Genomic DNA, 22,335 nt, shown 5'->3' with positions numbered 1-22,335 from the left:
CACAGTTCTGGTGGCCCCTCGCTCATTTCTTGTGCCACCATGCTGGGAAGCGGCGTACTGAGAGGAGTGAGCCTCCTTTCGGTGGTGGGTTTGTGGATGGGGGCGGGGTTCTCTAAGGATTAGGCAGCTGAAGGCGGCTATACACGCGTGGCGGTTCCATGGTGTAATGGTTAGCACTCTGGACTCTGAATCCAGCGATCCGAGTTCAAATCTCGGTGGAACCTATACCCATAACTTTTTAATAATTCGTTTACGATCTTAATAAGAAATGAAACTACTGCCATGTATCGAGCCTTGAATTAAGTGAAATATAATCTTTGCCTATAAAAATCACAAATTTCCTCATTCTGTTCAGGATCCACTGCCTGGAGGTTAGATAATTAGCTACTTTTTAAAACCAGAGCCCTCTGCCAAGCCCTTGATTCAGAAGCTTTAACAAAACGATCTATTTTGCTGGAATTTTCTTCACTCAGCTTCAGTCAAGGGCAGGCGCTTCTCACCCACTCCTCTCCGGAAATCTCTCAAACTATCTCCAGATGTCACTCAGAGAACTTCGCCCACCCTCCTCATCAAGATTCATCAAGAACTTCTTGAGTCCTGTTTGTTGGCCTCTAAGCTAAGCCCGTTTACATAACTAACTTCATCTAACACGCAGAGCAATGGATGGCTTTGCGGAATCTGCATTTTAGGGGAAATGTCAATTCTGGTCAAGCCTCAGAGCCTCCTTGTATTTGAAAGGAATCTTGAATTACAAAATTCCCAAATACCTTTCCCACTCATTATCCCCTGCCATCTATATGCAAACTCTCAATTTAGACTGTTGAACAAGAGTGTAGAAGAGAGAATGGCTCCTTCACACTTGTCCTCTTTCCTGTTCCTGGCAACTGAATGTTAGGTTACCTGACTGAAAGGAATTAAGCTTACACATAGAATAAGTTACTAACCAATTGACCTTAAATAAGAATACTACTTACTCTTGATTATCTGAGTAGGCCCGATGTCCTTTAAAAGTGGAAAACGGAGCTGGGGTTGTGGCTTTGTGGTGGGACACTTGCCTAGCACATGTGAGGCACTGGGTTAGATCCTCAGCACCACATAAAAATAAATAAAATAATGTCCATCTGCAGCTAAAACGTCTTTAAAAAGAAAAAGTGGAAAACAGAAGCAAAAGAGGTCAGAGTGATGTGGTGTGACAAGACCTAAACTCACCTTTGAAGATGGAAGAAGGGGGCCAGGAGCCTAGGATTTCTGCCAGTATAAGGTTCATCTAAGGTTCTAAATACTCCCAGGAGGTGAGCATTTAAGCTAGGAGAGATGCATGATATTCCTTAAGCAGCAAAATATTTGTAGGACACCTGTGTGCCACTGATTATTTCTCAGACAATCCCAGTGCTTAGATAGACAAGATGGCCCCACAAAAGGCAGACTGCCAGTAACCAGACATTTCAGGAGTAACTAACAGCTCAGAGAAACAGATAATTAGGAAGGACTCCCTGGAGGGAGAGGAACTAGCACTAACCCCTGAAGGAGGGAGCAAGGAAGGAAAATCATTTTGGGAAGTGAGTGGAGGAAATAGGGTATAAATATGTTGTGCAAAGCCATGAATGCCAGAATCATCATGAACTTTTCCTTTTAAGTCACTTGTTTCTCATTGTGTGTTCTGAGAAGGACAAAGTGTTCCTCAAAAGAAGAGTTGCATGGTCAAGTGAAATTGAGAACAACTACATAGTCTCCCCCATTAGAGATTCCCTTAGCACTTTGGCATTTTAAAGTCTATAGATATTCCCCTCTGAAGATATATTTTTTAACAGTGTTTAACACAGCATTTCCCAATTCAACACACTACAGAAGTGTTTTTCTTTTTTAATTTCTTTTTTTTTTTTTTTTTTTTTTTTTTTTTTTTTTTTTGCAGTTGTAACTGGACAAGAATGCCTTTATTTTATTTATTTTTTTATGCAGTGCTGAGGATCAAACCCAGTGCCTCACAAGTGCTCGGCAAGCACTCTACCACTGAACTAAATCCCCAGCCCCAGAATTGTTTTTCTATGGGATACTGTTGGCATCCTTCTGAATACTCTGTGGAAATAAAAAAAGATTTGTGGACAGGGATGATTGAAATAAACCTGGTCTTAGGGAAAGTAAGTGACTGTGAACTGCAGGACCGGGGTAAAGAAAGACTGGAGGGATGAATATCAGAAGTCTACTTGCAATCTACAGGACACAAGTTAATAGAAATGGGGTGCAGCCATGGGAATAAATAAAGAAAAAGGTTGTGTGGGGAGAAAAATACTATTCCATAGACAAAGAAGAGAATTGAGGTTTTACTTTCTTGTTTTTGTTTTTAAAGAAGGGTAGTAATTACTTGATGCTTCTTTTCTAATCAATCAAGAAATACAGGCTAGATATGGTGGCCTATGCCTGTAATCCCAGCACTTTAGGAGGCCAAGACAGGAGGACTCTAAGTTTAAAAACAGCCTTGACAATTTAGCGAGACCCTGTCCAAAAATAAAATATAAAAAGGGCTGGAGATGTAATTCAGTGGTGGAGCACCCCTAGGATTAATCCCCAGTACCACAAAAAAAAAAAAAAAATGGACCCCATTCTTAATGTAAGCAATTTAAATGTACAGAAGCATACAAATTTAGATCCTTCACTGCTTCAATTCTTCTCCCAGCCCCAGAGGTAACTACTATGTATAATATATGTTATAATTACATATTTTATGTATTATTTATTATGTATGTACACACATATATACATGTACTTGTAAATAATATCAGGTTGTATGTTCTGTTCTTCATCTTAGAAATCTTTCCATATTAGTCTATACAGACTTAGCTATTTTGCTGCATAGTTTTCCTTAGCAAGGTTATATCATAGTTTGTACAAACATTACCATTCTCTTTCCTGTAGATATGGCAAATGTTGAGGATTTACTAAATTAAAACCTATTTCCAAATCATTTCTTCCTTGCCCATTTCCACTGGAAAGGCTGGAAAAGCCAAATATTCATTTTTTCCAGCTATCCTAAAGAAGCAGCCATGTAGGAATTCTGGCCAATAACAGGCAAGCCTATAAGGAATCTAGGAAGGTTTTTCCTGGTTAGAGACAGAGGGGTTTCCACTTTTTTCTCTCTTTCTTCCAACTATAAATGGGATGTGGTATCCCATCCATGTGGCATTTCCTTTCACCCCAGAGAACCAGTTCAAACCTAATTGCCATCATTGAGCTATACTATTCACCAATTACAAACATTGAATTCCAGCAATACGTTTAATTCATGCCCAATAATTTTCACTTTTTTGCCTGTTGTATATGGCAAAAATATTTTATCCAAATCTACTACCGCCTAACTTTTTTTTTTTTTTTTTTGCTGGGGGGAGGTATCTGCTTTTTGGTTGTTTATTGAGAGTAGGTCTCACTATGTTGCCTAAACTGGCATTGAACTCCAAGTTCAAATGATCCTCCTGCCTCAACCTGGGATTACAGGTGTACTGCACTGTGCTCAGTTATCACCTGACTTTTAATTTTGTTTATGATGCCTTTTTCCATACAGAAATTTTAAATAGTAATTTCATCAAATCTCTTTCAGTCATTTCTCTTATGGCTTCTGTATGTTATATTTTGCATAAAGTTTTTCCATGCCAAGAATACTCTAAAATTTTTCTTCTTCAAATATTTTTGAAATGTTTTTCTCCATCTGGATTTGACTTATATTAAGGATGATGTGAAATAGGAATCTAAATTAATTCTTTCTAAATGGTTAGCCAATTATTTCACCATCATTTATTTAAATATTCTACTTCCCCCCACTCATTTGAAATGCCTAAATTATTTTCAGTGCATTCACATAGATGAATGAATCTGTTCTTCAATCTTTCATATTAGATTTTTGACTAGGTTTTCATTACTAATCATTAAAAACAAAATTAATTCAAAAACAAAATATTAATTTGAAAATAATATGCAAAGTATGAGATTCTGCCTATGGAGATGCAAAAAAGTCAGATATATGAGGTTACTCTTTAGTTGGAAGAAAAATCAATAGAAAAAGGCAAATGAGGATAACCAAAAAAAAAAAAAAAAACACCTCAGGCGGCCACAAAGGCACACTCTTCAGTTGTCCCTTCAAAACAGACCCCGTTGTAAGAAATGTATTTGGCCTCCAGCAGCCACACCTCCAAAATCCACTTCAGTGTTCACACTGAAGCCACACTCCCTCTGGACCCCTTCCAATGACTGAACACAGTGGGGCTATAGAGCTGGATCTTTTCTGTCCCAAGAGAGGCTCTTCTAAAAGGCAGCCTTTCTGGAGGTTTCCATTGGTCTAGATGAGATTTTTCTCAGAATCATATAACAATCTAAAGCTTTTCTATCTTCTTGCATAGATATTGAAATTGCATGGTGGTTGGAAGGCCCTCCTTCTCCCTTTTGTTCTTTTTTTAATATATATATTTTTAGTTGTTGATGAACCTTTATTTTATTCATATGTGGTGCTGAGAACCCAGGGGCTCACACATGCTAGCAAGCGCTCTATCACTGAGCTACAACTCCAGCCCCTCTCCCTTGTTTTTTATAGGTATTTTCCCCAAAAGAATCTCTTGCACTTCTCATTCATCTGGTATCTGTTTTCATAGGACCTTACCTGATATGATACCTTGTCATTGGTCTAGAGTTCTCCTCCTATGCCAGTATCACAGTACTTCAATTATTATAACTTTGTAGTCTAGTTTGATTTCTTATAGATGGTATTAAATAAGTAAATCTTTGTATAGCGCTTTAGAATAGTATCTAACACATAGTAGGAGATATATGTACTTGGTAAATAAAAATAAATGTGGAAATTCCCTCTCAATGTTTATTCTTCCTAAACATTGATTATTTTAAAGGACTTTCTCTTTCAAATGAACTTTAAACTTCTTAAGATCCATAAAGATTTATATCAGAGTTTTGGCTAGGGTTTCATTACAAATCATTAAAATCAAAATTCATTCAAGAAACAAAATACAGAAAGTTGGACATGATGTACAGAAATATGAGATTCCGCCTGTGGACATGCAAAAAAGTCAGAGAGAGATCTGAGGTTTAATCTTTATTTGGAAGAATGATCAATAGAAAAAGGGAAGTGAGGATTAAAAAAAAAGCAGAAAAAGCAAAAATGCTGACCTTAGTTTCAAGCATGTCTATCTTAAATAGTCAATAGGAAAACCAAAAAAAAAAAAAAGACTAAAAAGCCTATAAATATAGATTTTAAAACATCTTAGAGAGACTGGGGTGGTAGCTCAGTAGTATGTGTGAGGCACTGGGTTCAATTCTGAGCAATGCATATAAATAAATAAAATAAAGGCCCATTGACAATTTAAAAATACATTTTAAACATAAAATAAAATGTCTTAGAATATGTGGGGGAAATGACCTGGACTACATCCTTTGCATCCTCAAGGCAATAATACATGGTTGATTAAAAAACAAGTGGGGCCAGACACGATGGTGCACACCTATAATACCAGCTGCTTGGGAGGCTGAGGCAGGGGAATTGAGAGTTCAAAGCCAGCCTCAGCAAAAGTAAGTCTCTAAGCAACTCAGTGAAACCCTGTCTCTAAGTAAAATACAAAATAGGGCTGGGGATGTGGTTCAGTGGTCCAGTGGCCCTGAGTTCCATCCCCAGTACCAAAGGGAAAAAAAAAAAATCAAGTGGACCCTGCTAGGGCTGTGTTTGAACATCTGCTTAGCCACTCACTTGCTGTTTCAACTTTAATAATTTATCTAATCCAGCGGAAGCTCAGCTGCTTATCTGCAAAATGGGAACAAGGATGAAGAACTGAAATAATATATGTGTAGTTCTTAGCTTCATTCTTGGAACATAGTAAATATTCCGCCAATTCATTCATTTTCAACAGGGATCATTTTTACCCCCAGAAACATTTGGTAGTGCCTGGAGACACTTTTAGTGCTACTGGGGGTGCTATTGGCATCTAGTAGGTAGAGATTAGGGTCACTGCTAAGCAGCCTAAAATGCACAGGAGAGCCCCCAAGATGAAAGGAATTACCTGGCCCAAAATGTCAATAGTGCCAAGGTTGAGAAGCATGAGGCAATAATAAGAATCCAGGCCAAAGCCAGCTGTGGGAAAGGATCAGAATGGTGTGAGCATCACCTCCATCCTAGCTCACTTTTGAAATTGTTGAGCACACTCCCTAGGCCTCAGAATGCCTAGAGACAGGCATGCCTCCGTACAGAATTCCATAAGGTAGAACCCAAGGCCTGATGTAAAAGGTTTCCATATGTGGTTTCTATTTGTTAAGACATTGCCTATGGTTGTTTTGTTCTATAATGGCAGAGTCGAATAGCTGTGGCGGAGACCTTCTGGTCCAAAACATGAAAATACCCTCTGCCTGGTAAACAGACTTCAGTGCACTATTTCTGGGCCCAAAGGAATTTTACAGTGTTATTCACTTTATCTGTTTATCTGTTAATCTCTACATACCAATTTCATGTACTTTTTTGTAATTATACTAGGTCTATTCCACAATAAAAAACTTTTGAGAGAAGAAAACAGATCTTATGAAGTGGTAAAATTCATCTTCTGTGCTTTTTTTATCTCTCTTATTGAGGATATTGTGAGATGACAAATTATATACTAGATCAAGAAAACTCTTAAACTTTATCTGATTATAGTCAATAGAGTACTAGTTATTCTTAGGGAAAGCAATGATAATATATATTTTTATGTAAATATTTTTATTGCTTAAAATATATGCCTTTTACATATAGATTAAAATTTACATTATAGACAACTTTTTGTTTATGCCCAAATACTACGTAGTTCAATTATACACTTTTTCTATAACGTGAAATTAGAATCAAAATAACATCTAACTTTTTTTATATGAGTTTACTCTTCACATTTTCTTAGCCTTTTAGGTTTGGTGCTCAGAGATTATAAATCATATGGCACAAAAATGTAAAAGGACGGATACAAATCATAGAATGGAAAAAATATTTAAAAATCAAACTATATAAAGAACTCTTATAACTCAACAAGAACAAAGAAACCAACAGCCAATTCAAAAATAGGCAAAGGACTTAAATAGTCATTTCTCCGAAGATCTCCAAATGGCCAGTGAGCATGTGAAAAGATGCTTAATATCATTAACCATTAAGAAATGCAAGTCAAGGGCTGGGGTTGTGGTTCAGTAATACAACACTCACCTGGCACATGTAAGGCACTAGGTTCGATCCTCAGCACCACGTAAAAATAAATAAATAAAATAAAGGTATTGTGTCCATCTACAACTAAAAATAATAAAAAAAAGAAATGTAAGCCAAAACCACAAACCCAATCAGATGGCTATTATAATTTTAAAACAAACTATAAATGTTGGAGAGAATGAGAAGAAATTGGAAACCTCAGCATTGCTAGGGAGGATGTAAAATGTGTAAACACTGTGTAAAACAGTTTGATGATTCCTTAAAAATTAAACATAGTCAGCTCCTGTGGTGCTCACCTGTAATATCAGCTACATGGGAAATTGAAACAGGAAGGTCACAAGTTCAAGTTGAGCTTGGTAAACTTAGCAAGACCCTGTCTCCAAATAAAATATAAATAGGGCTGGGAATAAATAAGTAGGGCTCAATCATGTAGCTTGGTGGTAGAGTACCACTGGGTTCAATCCCCAAGTTCACTGAAAAACTTTTTTAAAAAGAGTTGGGGATGTAGTCAGTGGTCAAGCACTTGTCTTACGTGCACAAGGCCTTGATTTCAATCCCTAGTATCGAAAAAAAAAAAAAAAAGATAAACATATAATCATATGATTCAGCAATTCCACTCCTAGAATTTCAGAAGAATTGAAAGCAAGGATTCAAGCAATACATCTATGTGAATTGAAATGACACAAACGAACAAATAGGTTATGATTTCACTTGTCTGAGGTACCTAGACTAGGTACATTCATAGAGATAGAAAGTACAATGGTGATTGCCAGCGGGTGAGGAGTGGGGAAGGGGGTGTTATTGTTTAATGGGCACAGGGTTTCTGTTTGGAATGATGAAAAAATTCTGGAAATGAACAGTGATGACAGTTTTCAACATTGTGAATATACTTAATGTCACTGAATTATACACTTAAAAGAGTTATGATGAAAAATTTTGTTTTATATACATTTTGCCAAGGGGGGAAGAAAACTAAAAGGAGTCTGGATCTCATTTCTTTTTTTTTAAATATTTATTTTTTTAGTTGTAGTTGGACACAATACCTTTATTTTATTTATTTATATGTGATGCTGAGGATGGAACCCAGGGCCTCGCACATGCCAGGTGAGCACTCTGCCGCTGAGCCAGGACCCCAGCCCTGGATCTCATTTCTTAATGAGATCAGGAAAAAGGGACAGATGGTGATACAGGACTGGAACAGGCTGAGATCCTCAGTCTTCCCAGGATCCCTGTCTCTCTGGGACATTTTGCCTCTTTCCTGACAGCCTCCCACAATTCCTGTGAACTGGATGGCTTTCTGTTCACCCTCATCCACACTCATCCCCCAAATGTGATGTGGCTCAGTGGTAAAGTGCCTCTGGCTTCAATCCCCAGTATCATAAATAAATAAAGCCACAATACTAAATTGGTCAGGGCAAAAAAAGAACAGATAAAGGTGACACTTACAGATGTAGATCCAAAGCTTAGAACAGAGAAATGATTACTATACAATCCAGTCAATCCACTCCTAGGCATTTATCCAAAATAAATGAAAGTTCTATATAGTCACACAAAATCCTGTATGCAAATGTTCTTAGCAGCCTGTTTTTGTGATAGTAAAGAACTGGCAGTAACCCAAATTTCCATCAACAGGTGAATGGGGAAGTAGCTCAGTGCAAATTTTATGTATGCAAATTTTAGTATAGCCACACTATGTAACACTACTCCGCAATAAAAAGGAAAGAATTGCTGATAAAGTGGGTGGAGAATTGCAAGAATTGCAAAAGTGGATGAATTTCAAGATAAGCATGCTGAGTGAGAGAAGCCAGAGGAAAGGAGCACATGTTGTATGATTCTAGAAGTCTCCAGACTTAAATAAGGTCTGCAGAATGCAAATAACCTATAGTGACAGAAAAGAGATCAGTAGTTGTCTGGGGACAGAGCCAAAGAAAGGTAAAGGAACTAAAAGGCATGAAGACATTTGCTGGGATGGCGCTATATTCATTATCTTGATGTAGTGATTGTTTCACAGGTGTACACATATCTCAAAACTCATTGAATTTCATACTTTAAGTATGTGCATTTCTGTTTTTGGAAAAAGAGAGCAAGAGGGAGGTAAAGAAAGAGTACCTTTTGATCCTCCCCATTTGGGGAACATGGGTTTACCAGAAGCAACGGACATTTAATCCCCTAAATATTTTGAGATAGGGTCTTGCTAAATTGCCAAGGTTAGCCTCAAACTTGATATCCTCCTGACTTAGCCTCCTGAGTCACTAGGATTAGAGGCATGTGCCATCATACCTGGCCCCATTTGTTGTTTTGTGATGGAATTTTACCGTGTTGCACAGGCTGGTCTCCAACTCCTGGGTTCAATCAATCCCCCTGCCTCAGCCTCCTGCGTGGCTGGAGCTACGACCAAGCCTGGTTCCATCTCTGACCTTCTTCAATACAAAGTTAGGATACATAGATATCAAAAATCACCATCACTACTGTGTGCAGTAGCTATAGTCCCAGCTATTCAGAGGCTGAAGTGTAAGATTACTTGAGCCCAGGGGTTCCCACTTAGCTTGGGAAAACAGACTTCTCATAAATACATACATACATAAATTGCCATTGCCACTCTAACATGTACTAATCACTAAGTCACCTGCATGACTCCTTTTCAGTATCTCTAGTTTATGTCCCTTTCCATTCCCACAACCACTGTTTCAATCTAAATCCTCTTTCCCTGCTGTTTGGTTACAATCTACTCTTACTCTCAATTTTCTCCCCATTCAGTCTAACATGAAGGTGACTATCAGAATAATCTTGACAAAAGACATATCCTAATACATGACACCTATTATTCAAGCCATCATTAAAAATCTGTGTTGCCAAGTGCCATATCCCAGCAGCTGAGGAGGTTGAGCAGGAGGACAGGAGTTCAAAGCCAGCCTCAGTAAATTAGCAAGGCCCTAAGCTACTCAGAGAGACCCTGTTTCTAAATAAAAAATACAAAATAGGGCTGGGAATTTGGCTCAGTATTCAAGTGCTCCAGAGTTTAATCCCTGGTACCCCCCACCCCCGCAAAAAAATCTGTGTATATCCACACAGCCTGAAAACAAAAGGTTATAAAAATAAAATGTTAGCAGTGGTTATCCCTGTGAAGTAGGATGATGGATGAGTTTTTATTCTTTTGTTTCTATGTTTTATATATTTTGTGGGAGTTTTTTTCTAATAAAAATATCCTTGTTGATTTTACTTGTAATAAAAGGAATGAACACTTGCTGTAAAACATTCAAGCAACACAAACAATATGGAAATAAAGTAAATTTGGAAAGTGGAGTTTGTTTGGTCCCGGTCACTAACGCTGTGGTTGTGTCCCCAACATTCAACCAACCCTTCTCTCCAAGAGGCAATTTGGGCGGGATTACCCCTACCCACAGCTCCAGGGATGGCTTCTGGAATGACCTAAACCAGCGATTCTCAAGCCTAATATCCAAACTCTGATATTGTAACCAACATTTTATAGCACAGCCTTTACCATCCTGACTTATAAAATCAATAGAACTTATGATAGACTTCTGGCACACAAAATTCTTTTAAAGTTAGGAGCCAAGTTTACTGGTATTTATTTTATTATTTTGCTTCATAACATATGTGTGTTCACAGGTGTGTGTGTATAGTACTATATAATCCATTTTAGCTGTTGGATATATACAGTTACAGAGGAAAACATCACAACTGAAGAAAGATGTCAGACACCATTTTAAAGAGGCTGCTGAGTGTTGAATGGGTAATTTTAATATCTGTATAATGCTGCAAATATAATATAAATGAGAAATAAGACAACAACTCATGATAAAATAATATATACTTCAATATGTACATGCTTGAGCACAACCATAATAGAAGACATAATGAGGTAATTAGATACTTGAACCTCATAGCAGAATCACCATTTATGCCACAGTATGTATGAAACAGCTACTGTGTGTCAGGCACTGTTTATTAGAAAGGCAGACAAAAATCCCTGCCTCACAAAGCAAACATTCTAGTAACTTGGTAGGAGATAGACATCAAGCGATCAACATAATACACAAGTAAGTTTTGGTTTGTTTTGCTTTGCTTTGCTTTACTTTTATGTTTAATTGGAACCAGGGTTTAAAATTTATACATAAATTTATTTTGGAATAGTGGTTCTTTTTGGAGAGTTGTAAGAGAAATTCACTAAGATGTTTAATATATTTGAGGTGGAGGTTTAATTTCTTTTTTGGCAGGGGGGATACCAGGGATTGAATCCAAGGCACTTAACCACTGAACCACATCCTCAGCCCTTTTTTATAATTTATTTAGAGACAGTCTCCTTAAGTTGCTTATGTCCTCACTAAGTGGCTGAGGCTGGCTTTGAACTCATGATCTTCCTTGCCTTAACCTCCCAAGCAGCTGAGATTACAGACATGCACCACTGCACCCCAGCAGAAAATGATACATTTTATGGGGGGGGGGGGAAATAGGACAATTGGGAGGTGGGTAGCAGATTGTAGTTTAAAGTAGAATGGTCAAAGCAGCCCTCACTAGAAGGTACACTCAAAAGTTGTGAGGGAGTGTATCATGCAAATTGTCTAGGGAGAAATTATTCTGGCGAGTAGAACAACCAGTGCAAAAATTCTAAAGCAACATACTTAGCAAGTGTATGGTTTCTAAGTGGACCAAGGAAATGGATTGGAGAAAGTGGTATAAGTAAAAGCAGAAGTAGGAAATGAATCAGAGAAAGTAAAACAACTAGATCTCCAAGGGCCTCACAGGCCTTTGTAAGACTTGTACTCTGAGCAGAATGGTGAAACATTAGAAGGCTTTGAGCACAGGAGTGATATGATCTGACCTACATTTTTAAAGGAAAATTCTGACTGCTGTGTTGAAAATAGATTTTAGGCGAATAAGGGAGGGAGCAGGGAGACCAGTTGAGAGGTGGTTAAGAACCCAGGCAAGAAATGAATGCAACAACAACTTCAAATTCAGACTGATATTCAGTACCGTATTTCATAGAATCTAAGACATCATTGATTGTAGGATATATCCTGATTTCAGAGATGTTAAAATATGCAGCGTGAATTACATTATGCAGCGTGAATTGCAATATGCAAGGCTGAATCAGTGACTCAAATACCACAAATGTTCGTGGTTGAAGATATGATTTTTCTGAAATAATGAACAACTTTTGATAAAGTTCCAAATGTAACAAAGTACTATTTTTTCTCAATTTACCCATTAACCCCATATAAGAAATTTAGTTTATATTAAAACTACACTAAATAGTTCATATTTATATAAAAAATACAGTTTGAGTCTAGATTCAAATTATTATACACAAATTTTAAAAATCTGCCTTAATGCATATTTTAAGTTGTAGGGTGTAGGAAAATTCTGAAATGTATTTGTCCCACAATTGAAACCTAATCCCCCTGGCCTACATTCTCTAAATGCTCAATCATTGTGACAACCAAAACTTCTCCCCAAATTTCAAGAGTCTGTAGAATGGGATGCCAGCATAGTTCATATTCAGGAACAAACTCATGACCACTTCTATGGTCCCCAGGGTTATGGTCCTTTCAGAGGGAAGCCAGGGACTGCTTGTGCGATGGGGGAGGGGAGATACCCTTTCCTATCTCGAGTGCACTCCAGCCCTCCTACCACCAGAGGGAGCCTGCCTTTAGATAAGGCCCTAACCATTTTTAAATTCTTTATTTTTAAAAAGTTTTTTCTGTTGTTGAGGATCAAACCTATGGCCTTGAGTATGCTATACAAATGCTCCACCACTAAGCTACACCCCCAGCCCTAAAACTCAAATATTTATTTTTATATTATTTAACCAATATGCTTTTTTTTTTTCAGAAAATTATTTTAATAGTTATAAAACACTTTTTTACAGAATCAGTATAAAATAGCAATTGATTATTTTATAATTATCAGAATTATTTAGACTTGAGGTCTTGGCTAAGTGGGGCTGAAATCAACAAAAGGTCTTGGACTGTTGGCTCAGAAATCATCCTAAGAAGCCCACCCTGTTGATGTCTGTCGTGCTTAGCTCTCATGAGATGACCCGGTTCTTCTTTTAAAAAAAGGATCTCTCTTTATTCATTCTTTGGAGGCTTGAAGTGAATTCGACAGCGTTCATTAAACACCTTCCAGCTCCTGTCATTTACCACTTCTTCAACATTCAGTTCTGATTGCATCCACTTCAACTTTGTTCTTTTCTAAGTTGCTTTAATAACTTTAAATCATCCAAATTCTTTTCTCTCTCAACGAAGGTTTTTTACTACTTCTGAGGTTTGGACTATACAATTTTTTATAACTTTTTCCCTACTAGCATGAGCTGCCATCAAAGACTCATAAAGTTGTTTACAGGTTTGGCTGGCATCGATTTTCCCTGCAAAGGAAACTGTTGGAACCATAGTGTTTAATTCAGGTACTATTCTGTCATCAATTGTCCTCATCACCTTGAGTAATTCCTGGAACTCGGCGAACTCCTCACAGCTCACACCGCCACTGGGCACCGCCATATTCCCAATCTGCTTTTGATAAACCTTTAGATTTTTGCAGTGTTTGAATACTGTAAACAAGTTGCTGCACACAGTGGGGCACACCTGTAATCCCAATGGCTCAGGAGGCTGTGGCAGGAGGATCTGGAGTTCAAAGCCAGCCTCAGCAATTTAGTGAAGGCCTAAATCCCGGTATACACACACACACACACACACACACACACACACACACACTATAAACATGCTGAAGCAAATATCTTTTCAAATATTTATTTCTTTTGAAAACATTTTTAGAAGAAATGCTTTCCCATTAGTTGTAGCAATTTTAATTCCTAATAATGGCTTATGAGAGTCCCTGATTCTCTGTTCTTAAAAATATAGTATTTTTCATTATTTTTATTTTTGCTATCTCTCACTTTTATTATAATATAATTTTATTATACGTTAAAGTGAAATTGGGAATTTTTTAAATGTTTACTAGACAATTTTATTTCTTTTTTTTGTGAATTGCCTGTTCAAATCCTTTGTCCCTTTGTCAACCAGATATTCATCATTTGTCTAATAAAAGCTCTTTATAGAATTAAGGATATTAAGTTCTTTCCAATCTTATATGCTAAAAATATTTTCCACAGTTTATTATTGGTGTTTTAGCTTTTTAATGGAATTTTTCATGTCAAGTTTTATTTTTAGCATTAGTTTTCTTATATGAATATCCAATTATCCCAACATCATTTATTGAACAATCCATCATTTCCTATTGTTTTGAAATATCATTCTTATATCTTAAATTCCCATCCTAAAACTCCATAGTAATGGGTCTACTTTTGAACTTCCCTTTTTGTTCCATTGATTTTTTTCTACCTATGTATCAGTGCTTCTCGTAATTCTTTTCTATCTTAAATATTTTTTCTAACTTTATATCACATTTATGTTTTCTAGGTGAGCTTTAGAAACAATTTAACATATTACAAAAATATCTATTGGGGGTTTATTTGGATTGCATTGCAATCAGATTAATTTGTAAAGAAATGATTTTTTTTTAGTTGTAGATGGACATGATACCTTTATTTATTTATATGTGGTGCTGGGGATCGAACCCACATGCTAGGCAAGCATTCTACCACTGAGCCACAATCCCAGTCCCAGGATTTATTTTTATAACAAGTTTTTCCTTTCGTGAAAATATATAACTATTGTTCAAGATTAGTTTTATGCTTTTGAATAAAAATTTATCCTTTTTTCTGTAAAGGTCCTACATGTTTTAGATTAGGTTTATTCAGAAGTATTTTATAGCAGTTGCTATCACAGTGAACCAAATATTTTTCTATCTGGTATATATCTTAGTGTGTTTATTTGTGTGTGTGTATATGTGTGTGTGTGTGTATGTGTGTGTGTGTGTGTGTGTGTAAACATATTGCTATTTTCTGAATGTGTGTCTCCTCCAAAATTCATACTGAAACTTGATCCCCAAGTGTGGTATTATTTTGCAAAGTGATTAAATTATAAGGGCACTCCTCATGTAGATAAATGCCATTATAAAGAGGCTTCAGGAAGGGCTTGCCCCTTTTCTTCCCTCCATTTTCTTCCATGTGAGAACACAGCTTTTATCCCCTCCAGGGGATGCATAACAAGGTGCCATCTCAGAAGCAGAGACAGCAGCCTTCACTAGAAGCAAACCTTCCAGTACCTTGATGTTGGATATCTCAACCTTCAGATCTGTAAAAAAAATAATTTTCTATTATTTATAAGTTATCCATCCATAGCATTTTGTTATAGCAGCACAAATAAACTAAGACATACACATATATATAGAAGCTCCATGATTTACAATGGGATTATGTTCTAGCAAACCTATCATAGGTTGAAAATAACATTAAATCAAAAATGTATTTAATACCTCTAATCTACCAAGCATGATAGATTAGCAACATAACACACTGTTGTTAGCACATGGCTGACTGGAAGCTGTGGCTTGCTTGCTACAGCTGTTCAGCATCCCAAAGAAAGTGTAATACTACATATTACTAATTCAGGAAAATCAAAATTCAGAAATCAAAGTACAGTTTCTTCTGAATGAGTATCACTTTTGCACCATCATAAAGTTACAAAAAAATTTATAAGTCAAACCATCATCACTTGGGAACCATCTGTATATTGTATATATCCTATTAGCCACCCCACTGGATTCTTTCTTTTTTTTTTTTTCTTGGAATTTTCTCAATGAATAATAAAATGGTCTCCAAATAAAAATCTTTAAAAATTTCTTTTGTAAGCTGTACCTTTTACTTACTTTTCTTGTCCTATTGCAATAGCTAGTCCTTCCAGAAAACATTAACAATGGGACTAGTGGATGGCATCTTTGTCTTGTTTTCCTTTTTAAAAAATGTAACAGCTTTATCGAGATATAATTATTTACAACAAAACTTACCCTTTAAAAGTGTACAATTCAGTGTAATAAGAATTGTAATGCATTCCACTGTCATATAAAATAATAGATAAATAAATAAATATTTTTTAAAAGTGTACAATTCAGCATTTTTATTTTTATTTATCTATTTCAGTTTATTATTAGTAGTAGTATTTGTAGTAGTAGTAGTACTGGGGATTTAACCTAGAGGTGCTCTACCACTGAGCTACATCCCCAGGCCTTTTTTGTTTTTTATTTTGAAACAAGATCTTGCTAAGGTCACCCAGCCTGGCTTCAAAATTGAAGTGACTCACCTTCCTGAGTCACTGGGATTAAAGACATGCACTACAACACCTGGGCACAACTCAGTGTTTTTAGAAAGCTGAGGTGGATCTTAAAGGCACTAGCTGCTAGAAGCTGTCAACGACTATATTACTTGCAGCTATATGGCAAGTGTTTTTTTTGTTTTGTTTTGTTTTCATACAAGGGGTTGAACTCAGGGGTGTTTAACCACTGATCCACATCCCCAGCCCTTTTATATTTTATCTGGAAACAGTACCTCACTAAATTGCTGAGGCTGACTTTGAACTCAAAATCCTCCTGCCTCAGCCTCCTGAGTTGCTGGGATTACAGACATGCATCATGCACCTGGTTGGCAAGCATTTCTTTTAGAGATAGGTCTGAGCATTACACCTCATAGTTACCCTCTTTGTATTGTAATCTTTTATGTACGTGCTATCTCATGAGGTTTAGGATATTTTCTTCCTCTTCTTTAAATAATTCTTTGTGCTAGGTGTGGTGATGCACACCTGTAATCCCATCAGCTTGGGAGGCTGAAGCAGGAGGATCGAGAGTTCAAAGCCAGTCTCAGCAACTTAATAAGGCCCTAAGTAACTCAGTGAGACCCTGTCTCTACACAAAATATGAAAAAGAGCTGGGGGGTGGCTCAGTGGTTAAGTGCCCCTGGATTCACTCCCCGGTACCAAAATAATAACAATAATAATAATAATAATAATAATTATTATTATTATTATTATTTGTATCTCTAAAAGTGCCTAGCATAACTTCTGCCCATGATATAACTTTATTATATATGTATAATAAATTATTAATTACCTGCCTGTTGATTTAGGACCTTTATTTAATGTGGGCAGAAAAGTATAAAACACAGTTCTTACCAATAATGTGTAAATGTATTGAAAGACCTAAGCAATCTCATTCTACTTGGGACTTCATTTTGCTCTGAAACTTAACCTCTGACCTACTGCAGTCCTAAAGTCAGGAAAATACCACAGCAAAGCTCTGTGGAAACAGTTCTCGGAAAAGCTGCAGATGGTGATCACCTAAGATAGGCCAAGATATCGAAATATCTGAAATTCCAGATGGCCCCCACCTAGGTGTGGTGACCAATATCTAAACTAGAAGCCTTGCACGTACTACCCTTGCGACATCCTCACGATTTAAACCAATCAATTTTAAGTGCGTCAACCCCTTGAACTAACCAATAATTCTTTCCAGATTCTTTCCCGCCACTTGATACGCTAATCATATTTTAGAGTTGTTTTATGATTTTCCCGCGGCGTGTGATGATTTGCTAAGAGATGCTATGATATATGTGAAGTCCCTGCCTTCCCCAAAGAATGTATAAAACTGCTGCAAACCCTGGGCTCGGGGCCTCAGTGTCACCAGTTGCTGTGTGCACAGAGGACCGAGCTAGCTCGCAATAAACACCTCTTTGCTGCTTACATCAATCTTGGCCTCTGGTGGTCTTTTGGGGGTCCCGAATTCGAGCATAACAGTATAACCACTAGATGTTAGGATTACTGATTTGTAGTATTTGCTGGTTTCCAAGGTATAAATACTCCCACCATGGTCAATTTCAAGCTGCCCACATGATGTTAACCAGGATGTAAAATTCTTGAGAATTTAATAATCAGGCCTCTCAAACTGATCCAAACCAACTCGGGTACATCATTAGTCTTTACTTTCAAAGAGTATTTTTGAGTGTTATCTTCCCCCTTTGGTTTTTATTTATTGAAAAAGAATAATAAAAGATATTAAATGAAATTTTTTAAGAATTCACCCATAATTCAATTATTGTAATAGCTAACATAACTGAATTTTTCTGTTCCTAGTCTTTGCCTCACACAAATTTAAGTAATTATTATCAACAAGTTTTTTTAAAAAAAAATATTGTGGTAAATTTCAAACAATACAACACGGACATAATAAAATAATCATCCCCATGTATCATTGCCCACCCCTCAAAATGTTCACCTGTGGCCCATCCTGTCCTGTTCACATCACCAGCCACTTGCAGCCCTCACAACGCCACCACTTTTTGAAACAAATCCCAGACATCATATCCTTCTATCTGTAAATATTTCAGTAGTAACCATTAAATTTTTCATTCAGCTTTTTTCACTTGTAGTCTAAGGAAGACAAAGATATAAATAATGCAACTAAAAAATTTTAAGTATTCTGGTGTTAGCAGTGAAGATTGATTTGGGAAAAGCAGAAGGAGGAGTGTGTAAGAGCTATCACATCTGGAAAGCTTTATTATTAAACCTTTTTATTTTTATTTTCCATCCTTCCTTTTGTGGTGAAGGATGGTAGAACCCAATTAAAATTCCACATGTTATCATGTGCGTCAACATTAACATGGACCCAATCACAGCGTCTCTACACATGAAAAACACTCATCAAAATAAATTCTATTTAATGGACCTAAATCCCAAGATAGTTATTAGGCATCTTCTCCAATGTCAACAATTTTAAAAGATTTCACTATCAACACCCTTGGATATATTCATTATTTTTTTAAATTTTCCATCCATTGACCAGATATTTCCAGGAAGACAGATTATTGTCTCTTTCGCTCTTCCACTCTTTTATGCTCCAGTGTCATCAATGGTGTCACTCTTCAGCCCTTTAGAGATCAGCATAGAGAAGGCAAAACTGAAAGTCAGCCCCAAACAGAAAATTGGCAAACAGGAAATCCTCATTATCCCCCCATTTATTGTAAATGACATTTGTTGCTGAAGTAGAGTAACTCATCAGTGCAAATTGGGAGGCCAGGATCTGTTCTCATTAGTTTTGTAACCCCTTTAGTCTGTTCATAATTCTGGGCACAGGCACTATCTCTTACCCTAGTTCTTACAATCTACCTTACAAGGTAGATTGTATTATACCAAATGTGCAGATGAGGAAACCAAGATTCAAGAGACTTAAATAAGCCAAACCCTTAAATGTAGTAGAGTCAGCGTCTGGACCTTAGTGAATCAGCTGGGGTTATTTCGGTGTGAACAAGAGAAATTGGCTAAGCTTAGTTTTAAAAGGGGGCCTTAGTTAGAAGGATATTTAACAGCTCACAGAATGAACGGGAAGCTGAAAGAGACATGCCAGAACCAGAAAGAATGAATATCAGCCATGGCCTTTTTGTTTGCATTCTTCTCTCCTTCTGTCATTTTGTTTAAGATTCAAAGTTTGTGGAAAGAAATCCCTATTCGTCTTTAAATTCCAGTGGGGAGGAAGGCTAGAATTTACAATTTATCATCCCATGAGGCAGAAGAAGCAGTTCCTTGAAAGGAATCCGGGGTATAGTTTTGAAGGGTGAAATGGACATTGAGTCACAAAAAAATAAAATTCTGTGATGACATCTTGAATGCATTATACACAACTTCCTTCAAGGAAGGGCATTGCCTGGGTGAGGGAGACGCATCTACAGACACCCTTCAGCTATCAAGCCCCTTCAGGAAGTGGCTTGAAGGCAGCTGCTTCAGCCACCCTTCCAGGGACAGCCCACACTGTTGAAGTTGGGGCATTAAGATATGGCCATTTCAGCTCAACTTTGGGACAACTCTATAGAACATTCTAGCTCCAGAGCTCCCTGTGGGGTTGGCTGAGGGTGTTGAAGAGCCTGCTTCTCAGCTCAGCTTTTCGATGTACCCACTTCTGCTTGCCACCTCTCCCTTTCACAGGTGTTGCTACTAAACTCATGCTAAACTCAGATGGATCCAAGTCTACTTCCATTCAGTCATCCTGTCTGACTCCAAAGTCTTATACTCTTTCCCCTCAAAAATGTAATTATACTTCATTATAGTGTTTTTAAAAATGTGGTAAAGGATGTATAACATAAAATTTACCATCTTAACCATGTTAAAATGTATAGTTCAGTGGTATTAAGTACATTTGCATTATTGTGCAATTGCATTTATGACTTATTTATGGCTTTCAGTGACACCCTTAGAGTCATAGAGCCACAGAATTAAAACTGTAGACATTATTATATGGTAAAGTTTACGAATTCAACTACCAGAACTCAGCAGACATGAAAAGAGAGAATCAAAAAGATTGATGAGAGGACAGAGTGAAAGAGAGAGAGAGAGAGAGAGAGAGAGAGAGAGAGAGAGAGAGAGAGAGAGAGAGAATGTCCTCACCTATGGCCAAGTTAGTAAGAAATGTAAACCTGAAACCCAAGGCACTCACAAACCCAGGTCCCTTTCACTTCTCACACACAGGCATCTTCCTAGGCTGAAGGTGATTCTGAATTTAACATGTGTATTTTGCCAGAAAATGGCAACAAACATAGACCAGCTACTTCATGTTATCAATGAAGAAAAAGTAATCTATTACTTTTCCTCAGTAATTTGAGGGAAAGTTGTGTGAGAGTTAATAAACCGTGGTGGTCTCTTGAGGCCTTCCTAAGAGATTTTCAAGAGTAATTTTTATTCTTTGCAATTTTCACCTTGTATGCTGACTTTGAACTTTATCCAGCTAAGACTCACCCCTCTTTATGTCTATCTGGTATTGCCTGCATTGCCACAAGGACAGGATTTACTCATACCAAAAGCCATAACAGCATTTAAAAAATGATGAGTGGAAGTGCAACAGAAAGAAGTTCCTATTAGAGTATTTATTGGTATCCCTGTCAATAGGACTCTATAGCTGCCCTGTCCTGTGGAAATATAAATAGCCACGCAAGTAATTTCAAATTTTCTTGTGGCAATATTTGTTTACAAAGTTAAAAAAGAAACAGATTGATTTAATAAATAATTCATATGATCCTATATATATCTATAATATTATTTTAACATGTCATCAATATAACTATTATTGACACAGTTCATCTTTTTCATACTAAGTGTGTACTTTGCACTTACAATGCATCTCTATTCCAAATGACCACATTTCAAGGACTCAGGGGGTACATGTGGCTTGTGACTTCCTTATTGGACAATGCAAGTCTCAAACATATTCTCTGGTAACAGAGAAATCTATCATTTCTCTGGAAAGTTTGATCTAATAAGGTAGCATTTGAGGGACAGATGTGGAAATACATTTAGCTCCATTTCAAAACTTCTGCCAGGGGCTGCGGATATGGCTCAAGTGGTAGCGCACTCGCCTGGCATGAGTGAGGCACTAGGTTCGATCCTCAGCACCACGTAAATATAAAATAAAAATATTTTTAAAAATCTGCCAGAACTGAAAATGACTTTCATGAATCGTAGAATCAAAAGTGGGTCATCAGCTACCTGTTGGCAGAGAAGGCTAACCCAAACCCAACCCTATAAACAGCCTTATCAGAGAGAAGCAAATCCTCCTGGGACAGAACATGAATCAATAATTTCCAGTTCTCTAGCAAAGCAGAGAATCAGTAGGGTTTCCCCAGGATAATTCACAGTGCATTCCAATCGGGTCCATCCATTACATAGACAAGCAGCCTATTCTTCAAGCCTCATCGCCTTCCATTTCAGCAGAGAAAACAGCAACAGCTCACAGAGAAGGCATAAAAAAAGCACCCAAGAATTAAGCTGTTGATTTAGTTTAGAACGACAAATTATTTTTTACAACATAAAAAAAGGAAGAGTCCAATTTTTACTACTTCGAAAATGAAATTGAAATATGGAACTGAAAACAGCTTTGAGAAAAATGAGACAGATTTTAAACTCCATTCTACTAATTCTGTGCCTATGTAATGCCAAATAAAATGAAGGACTAATTTATTCACACGTCCTTAAGCAGTCTTCTCACACACACACACACACACACACACACATTTTACATCTGATGCGGAAATCTTGAACAAAAATTAACATAAAAGCTCTTGCTTGCTAAGTACAGTGGCTCACACTGTAATCCCAGTGGCTCAGGAGGCAGAGGCAGGAGGATCAAAAGTTCAAAGCCAGCCTCAGCAAAAAGCAAAGTGCTAAGCAACT

General features: G+C 37.1%; 1 non-coding gene and 1 pseudogene across 1 annotated transcript; one reads left to right on the top strand and one right to left on the bottom strand.

Moving 5' to 3' along the window:
* The first annotated feature begins 152 nt into the window (after nucleotides 1-152).
* Nucleotides 153-224, top strand: Trnaq-cug (transfer RNA glutamine (anticodon CUG)). The gene has a single exon. It is a non-coding gene; the product is annotated as a tRNA-Gln (tRNA).
* A 12,878-nt stretch (nucleotides 225-13,102) lies between these two features.
* Nucleotides 13,103-13,731, bottom strand: LOC114085034 (protein MIX23 pseudogene; annotated as a pseudogene).
* Between the last annotated feature and the right edge of the window lie 8,604 nt (nucleotides 13,732-22,335).

The sequence above is a fragment of the Marmota flaviventris genome, chromosome 2 (genome assembly GCF_047511675.1).
Source record: "Marmota flaviventris isolate mMarFla1 chromosome 2, mMarFla1.hap1, whole genome shotgun sequence".
NCBI lineage: Eukaryota > Metazoa > Chordata > Mammalia > Rodentia > Sciuridae > Marmota > Marmota flaviventris.
The sequence above is the reverse complement of the archived record's forward strand: the minus strand, read 5'-3'. Positions and strand labels throughout refer to the sequence as shown.